Genomic DNA, 6,560 nt, shown 5'->3' on the forward strand with positions numbered 1-6,560 from the left:
ATACATTAAATCATCTTTAGCCTAGTAATACAGAAGTATAACATTATTTCAATGTGTGCTTGTTCTTATAAACCCTTGTATATACTTTGAATTTTTAATATCATAGGCTTTGCAGGGCTGGTTTGTAATTATCTCTCGTCCTTAAGTCAAATATTTGTAACCCAGGGACTGCCTATACCTAAATCCCTTCCATCCTAGATCTGGGCAGGATGGTGGGGGTTCTGTGAAAGGCAGTACAGGCAGCAAGAAAGGCAGCAGCTTGGAGGAAGACACACCCTTACTCAAATCCCTCCGCGCCATTACCTAGCTGTGCCACCAGGGGCGAGCCACTTAACTTCATTCAAAGTCCGCTTCTTCACTTGTCAACGATGCATAATGAGTCCTGAGTTTTGGGAAGATTTAACAAGAAACCTTCCAACAGTCAAGTGCCTCACACACAGTAGCTTCTCAGTAAATTAATCAAAAGGCAAACCAGTAGCTATCAAGTCAGTGGTGGCTTATGGAAATCTCATTTGTGTTAGAGTAAAACTGGGCCACAGGGCTCCCAAGGACCGTGATCTTTTGCCAGGTCACAGGACTTTCTTCTGAGGCACCTCTGGCTTAATTTGAACCATAAATATTTTGACTAGTAGTCAAATACTTTAAAGAGACTCTTCAATAGATTACAGTTTCTAATTGTTGTTGTTGTGTACCATCGATTCGGAACTGGCCCATAGCTGACCCTCCAGTAGGTTTTCCAGAAGCAGTTAATCGCATAGGAGATTGTCCAGCCTTCTTCTGCAGAGCAGCTGGTGACCTTGAACCACATGTCTTCAGAATTGCAGCACAGCTTCTTGCCACTAGGCTACCAGAGCTCTCAGTTGTAGATAATTAATAGCCTCTGATTTATTAGCTGTGCTGCCAACCCAAAGGTGCGCAGTCTGAATGCACCAGCTACTTCTACTCGAGATAAAGAGGGGCAGTCTCCCTTGTGAGATTTACAGCCTCTGAAACCAAATGGAGGCTCAGCTATGAGTCAGTTCCAACTTGATGGCAGTATATCTGTTTTTAAACAGTTTGTCTTTCTCTCTGGGGTTTTTTGTCCTCCTCTTCTGTATGGTACACTAGGCCTGCCCCATTCATTCTTCCAGAGGGCTTAACCAGAGGACTGCCTGCTCCAGGAGCACCGATCCACCTCTCCCTGCAAGAAGAGTTCCCCACCTTAAGCTTGGGTAGTCCAGTCTGTCTCTTCCAGCCCTAATTGTGTATGTGGAGATTCCCAGACCAATATTATAGACGACAAGAACACAAGCTCTGGGGTCAGATGGACTCTGATTTCTCTGGGGGTCAGTTTCCACATCTCTGTACCTGGTAGATTTATATAAAGCCCTCACATCTGGACTTTAAATGATGCAAAAAAGCAAAGAGCCACATGCTCTGAGAATGTGGGTGCCCTCATGTCACCTGAGTCATCCCTCTTTTCTCCTGACACTCACAGGAGTGAATGGACTGGGCAGGGCACAGAGTTACCAAGAGGCCAGCTTTGCTGGCAAGGATGGTATTCTGACACCCCGTCCCCAGGTGCTCAGCAGGCCAGGGGCTGGCAGCAGCGTGAGAGCAGGACGTGTCAGCCACCTCCTTGGCTGCCTTAGCTTCCCCTCCTCTTTCTCAGGGCCTATAGAGGCCAATTCTGAGCTTCGAGGCCCTATCTCAGCATCAGAGCAGTGTGCTTACTGCCTGCTTTCTGTGCTCCCAGCTCCTATCTCTCTCTGTGAGGCTCTCCGGCTGCTCTCTACCCTCCTCCCCGGCTCTATCCACTATCGCTCTCGCCCTTATCTTGCTCACTGGAAGGCTGGAGGCTCCTGAGTCCCGCTCCCCGGGGCAGAACAGAAGGTTCCTTATAATGAGTCTAATCCTTGCTAAATCCAGTGCTCCTCTCCAGGGTCCCAGAGTGGGGTGGGCGTTATCACCGAACTCTTCATCGCCATCCACTGGGGAGGAAGCAAGGGCAGAGCCTCCTCACTGGAGAAGTAGGGAAACTGAGGCCTGGGCACAGCTGCTCTCCTCTCTCTGTAGACGCCTTGCTCAGACCCTGCAGCCCTTTGCCCTCCCAAGGGCCCAGCCTCAGCCCTGAAACCTCTTCCCTTCCCCGCGGCCTCCTTTTTCCAGCTCCGGTTTTAGTTCTGCAGTTGGGCTCCCAGCACTTTTCCTGCCCTTTGCCCTCCCCCCTGACAAATGCTGACGCCCTTCCCTTCCTTGTTTGTTCAGCCCCACATACTTAGAGGACTTTCTTTTGCTTTCCCACCTGACTCCAGTAACCTAGGAATGGGCAGCCTGATTCATTGTCCAATGGGCTTCTTAATACTCCAGACTGAGTTCTCTGCCTGAACAGAAAGGGTATGATCAGAGGGACTTCAGAAATTGGAGCTCCATGTGTCTGTGCACGAACAAGCAGAAATGTCGCAAAAACAAGCTCTGTAAGTGTCCACAGAGTCTCAGAGGACTTGCTGCTGCAGAAAGGTTATGAGCCTCCATGGCAGCTTGTGAGTGATGGAGCTAGCCTCACTCCTCTAAAGGACCGGTCAGTGAGCGCCCAATGTGGGCAAAGGGTTACCTTTCCTGTGTGGGGCCCTTGTGGCCTGAGTAGGGCATCTCTGACCATTCCATTCTAGCCCCTGTCCCCACTCATCTCCAACCTCTGTTTCGAATACCCATCACGTGTGTTGTCACAGCAGCTGGAGGCAGGCACACATGGTTTTCTCAGGGGAAGGAGAGAATGCTTCCTCCACCAGGCTCCATGGCACAGATCCATTTCTGGATTCTGGTCGCTCCTCTTAAACCAATGATGCTCCAAGCACGTTCCAAGAATGTACTGGTACACTGAGTTCATTGTCCTAGACTTTATGCAGCTGATCCCTGAGTTTCCCCCAGCTTCCCTTTGCCCCTCTCTGTGCACCTGTTAGATACTTGTCCAAGCTTCTGAGTCCAGACCCAATGCCCCCTTCTTCATGCAATCCCACTCGCTGGGTGCTGTCCTCCTTGACCACCCTAGAGACCAGTTGTCATTCCCAACTCATAGCAAGTGGCTTGCATGTCAGAGTGAATTGTGCTCCATAGCCTTTTCATGGACCCATTTTGGGGAGTATATTGCCAAGCCTTTCTTCTGAGGTCACTCTGGGTGGACTCGAACTTCTCACCTCTCCATCAGCAGCCAGAGGTCTCAACCATTTGCACCCGCAAGGACCCTCATGATGAGCCTTGTTGTTGTTGCCCTTGAGTCAGTTCTGACTCTTGGCTGCCCCATGTGGTGCTGAACTGAATTGCTGTCACTGCACACAGGAGGGGTCCCCTGGCTGTGATCTTAAGAGAAGCACATTATCAGGCCTATCTTCTGTGATACCTGAGTTTGAACCGCCAATCTTCAGATTAGCAGTTGAGAACAATCTGTGACACCCAGAACTTGTTATTCCTTTGTCTATAGAATCTTCCAGACTTACATTGTACTAATAACAGGTGGTCCCTGCACGCAACAATGCCCGGTCCATGAGAGGGGCTCAGGAAACGCTAGGTTGTTGTCTGAGGAAGAGCTCAGTCTCACCTTCAGTTGTTGATTTCTTCAACACATCCATGCTAGGCATTGTTCTGGGGACAAACAGTAAAAGAAATGGAGCTTTGCCCTTGAAAGGTTTCCAGTCTGGGGAGAGAAACAGACATAAGAATAAGCAATGGCCCTGGGGTGAGTGGTAACTGTTGTGTTGGAGGAAGTCGAGGGTGTCTGGGAACACAGAAAACCCCACTGCCATTGGACCACCAACTACAGTAAATCCACAGGGCAGTGCAGAACTGCCCCACAGAGGCCCCAAGGCTATAATCTTTATAGAAGCAGACTGCCATAGCTTTCTCCTATGGAGATTTGAACCACCAACCTTTCAGTTAGCAGTCACTTTCTTAACTACTGTTCCATCAGAGCTCCTTATACAGGAGGGCACTTACCGCACCTGTGGGGTGTCAGGAGAGATTTCTGAAGAGTGTTCAGTGTGAGGCTGAAGGTGGAGTTAGTCAGGGCGGTTGAGAGAGACAAATACTCTGGACGACAGAGAGGGCACATGCGAAGCTTGAGGCAGGTTCCAGAATCCAGTGCTTTTCAGTGGAAGCAGTGAGAATATGTGAGCCATGAAACCGAGCACGAAGAGGCAACACTGGGTCCTGGAGGCCCATGATTGTAATTTACAGAACTTGGAATTTATCTATCACAAGGGCAAACAGGGAGGGGAGGAGGGGCTGTTCCCTGTTATTCTTTCTATAAAATGAATGTCTCTCAAACTGAGTGTGTTAAACAACCATTTCTATACTCAGAGTCTATGGGTCAGAAGCTGTGTCAGGGCACAGTGGGGATCTTTATTCCATGAGATGTAGGGCTTCAGCTGGAAAATTCAGGACTGGAGGCTGTGCTCTGTCTGGCCATTGATGCTGGCTATCAGTGAGAGCCTCAGTTCCTCTCCACATGGACAGGTCACCTAAAATACTTGACTATTGGACTTGAGCCTGGGCTGTGGTTCCTCTGTAAAGCCTTGATTCTAATTGTGTCGAGGACTCGTCCACTCTATGTCCTCGCCGAATCTGTGAATGGTGACTAATAATCACCTCCTCTGGGAAGTCCTCCCTGGTTTCTCTGTGCCTGGAGTTCCTTGTCTTTCTCTGGACCTACCTGAGAGTATCTTATTTTTTTTTGTCTATTCTCCACTTCCTGGTATACAGAAGATGTTTGAGAAATATTTGCTGAATTCAAAATCAGAAGGTTGGGCTAATCACTTCCTGGCAGTTAGAGTGTTTATCATAGCTCATAGCTTATCCTGACTGAACTTGCCCTTTCAATGCTACTTGCTACCTGCTGCTTTTCTAAGCTTATTCGGGTCAAATATTCACAACAATCTGTGCTATGGAGATGACACAACCCTGCTTGCTGAAACTGAGGAGGACTTGAAGCGCTTGATGCTGAGGGTCAGGGACTGCAGCCTTCAATATGAATTGAGGCTCAATGTCAAGAAGACAAAGATTCTCACCACTGGACCAATTGGCAGTATCAGGATGGATGGTGAAGAGATTGAGATTGTTTGCAGCTTTAGCCTGCTTGGCTCCACAGTTAACACTCTTGGCACCAGCAGCCAGGAAATGCAAAGACATATTGCGATGGGAAAGTCTGCTGTTAGGGACCTCTCTAAAGTACTGAAGAGCAATGGTGTGTCTCTGGAGACTAAGGTGCGTCTGGTACAGGCCATGGTCTTTGTAATCAATTGTTATGTGTCAGAGAGCTGGGCAATGACCAAGGAGGATAGAAGGAAAATCAATGCTTTTGAGCTTTGGTGTCGGAGAAGAGTGCTGAGGTTACCATGGACTGCTAAGAAAACAAACAGATTCATCCTGGAGAGGGTTAAACCAGACTGCTCCTTGGAGGCAAGGATTCTGAGACTTCGTCTGACGTACTTTGGTCATGTTGTAAGTAGGGACCGGTTCTTGGAGAGGGACATCATGCTTGGGAAGGTGGAGGGCAGGCACAGGAGGGGAAGGCCCTCTGGGAGGTACATTGATTCGGTGACTGGGGTAATTGGGATGAGTGTGTCGCTATGAGTCGCAAGCGTCTCGATGGCACATAACAACAGCAACAACAACAATATGTGTTTTCTTCCCTTTCACTCCTGATTAGCCCCTATAGATCAGTTAGAGAGAGCTATGTCGGAGGTTTTTTTTTAAATGAACTATTTTAATGTCATGGCAGCATATTAACACTGTACAAGCAACGTTTACGGCTTCAAGAGTTACTCTCCAGAATATAAGGAAGTCCCCAGAAATAACTGGGTTTGCTATGGCCCTGTCCCCTGGCTGTGGCCTGGGGGGAAGTGGGATGGGAATAGTTTTGCGGTCAGCTCACAGATCCAGCAGCGTCACTCGTAGATCCAGTCCTGAGCACAGCTCTTGTAATTCACCAGTTCCCCAGGGCAAAACCACAGCCAATCTCCTTCCCTGCACTTTCCACAGCATCGCTGCCATGAATGATGTGTCCTCCAACCTGAATGCAAAAGTCCCCTCGAATAGTCCCAGGCTTGGAGTCGGCGGATTGCTCTCCTTAGGAATCTCGGCCCGTCTTTACCTCATTTGGCCCCTCCCAGACCATGGCAACGACTGGCCCTGAGTGCACGTACTTCACCAAGCCAGCATAGAACGCGTGGTCCTTCGGGTCGATGTAGTGCTCCTTGAGAAGGTCTTCAGATGCTTGCATGAATTTCAAAGCGACAAGGGTGAATCCCTTCTGCTCAAAACACTTGATGATATCTCCTACCACGCCCCACCGGACTCCATCAGGCTTGAAGGTGCTCTTGCTGTTGGCCGTGGTCCCCTCTAGCTGCGTGGGCTAAGATTCCAGTCGCTACGTCAGAATTAAAGTCAAGCATGTCTCTCTCCTGAACTCAGAACCTTCCAGTGACTTCCTGTTACAGGTAAATCTCACCTCCTTATCACCACTTGAATCTACCAAAGGCCTACACATGACTCAGCCCCTTCCTGTAACCTCACTTCCTACCTGT

The 6,560-nt window shown here is 49.0% G+C and overlaps 1 pseudogene; it reads right to left on the reverse strand.

The window, feature by feature from the left end:
• Positions 1–5,921: 5,921 nt before the first annotated feature.
• The window catches only part of LOC102876080, a 66,755-nt pseudogene continuing 66,116 nt past the window's right edge, over positions 5,922–6,560 (reverse strand).

Source organism: Elephantulus edwardii, unplaced genomic scaffold, assembly GCF_000299155.1.
Source record: "Elephantulus edwardii isolate Elephantulus edwardi_28Jun2011 unplaced genomic scaffold, EleEdw1.0 scaffold00094, whole genome shotgun sequence".
Lineage (NCBI taxonomy): Eukaryota > Metazoa > Chordata > Mammalia > Macroscelidea > Macroscelididae > Elephantulus > Elephantulus edwardii.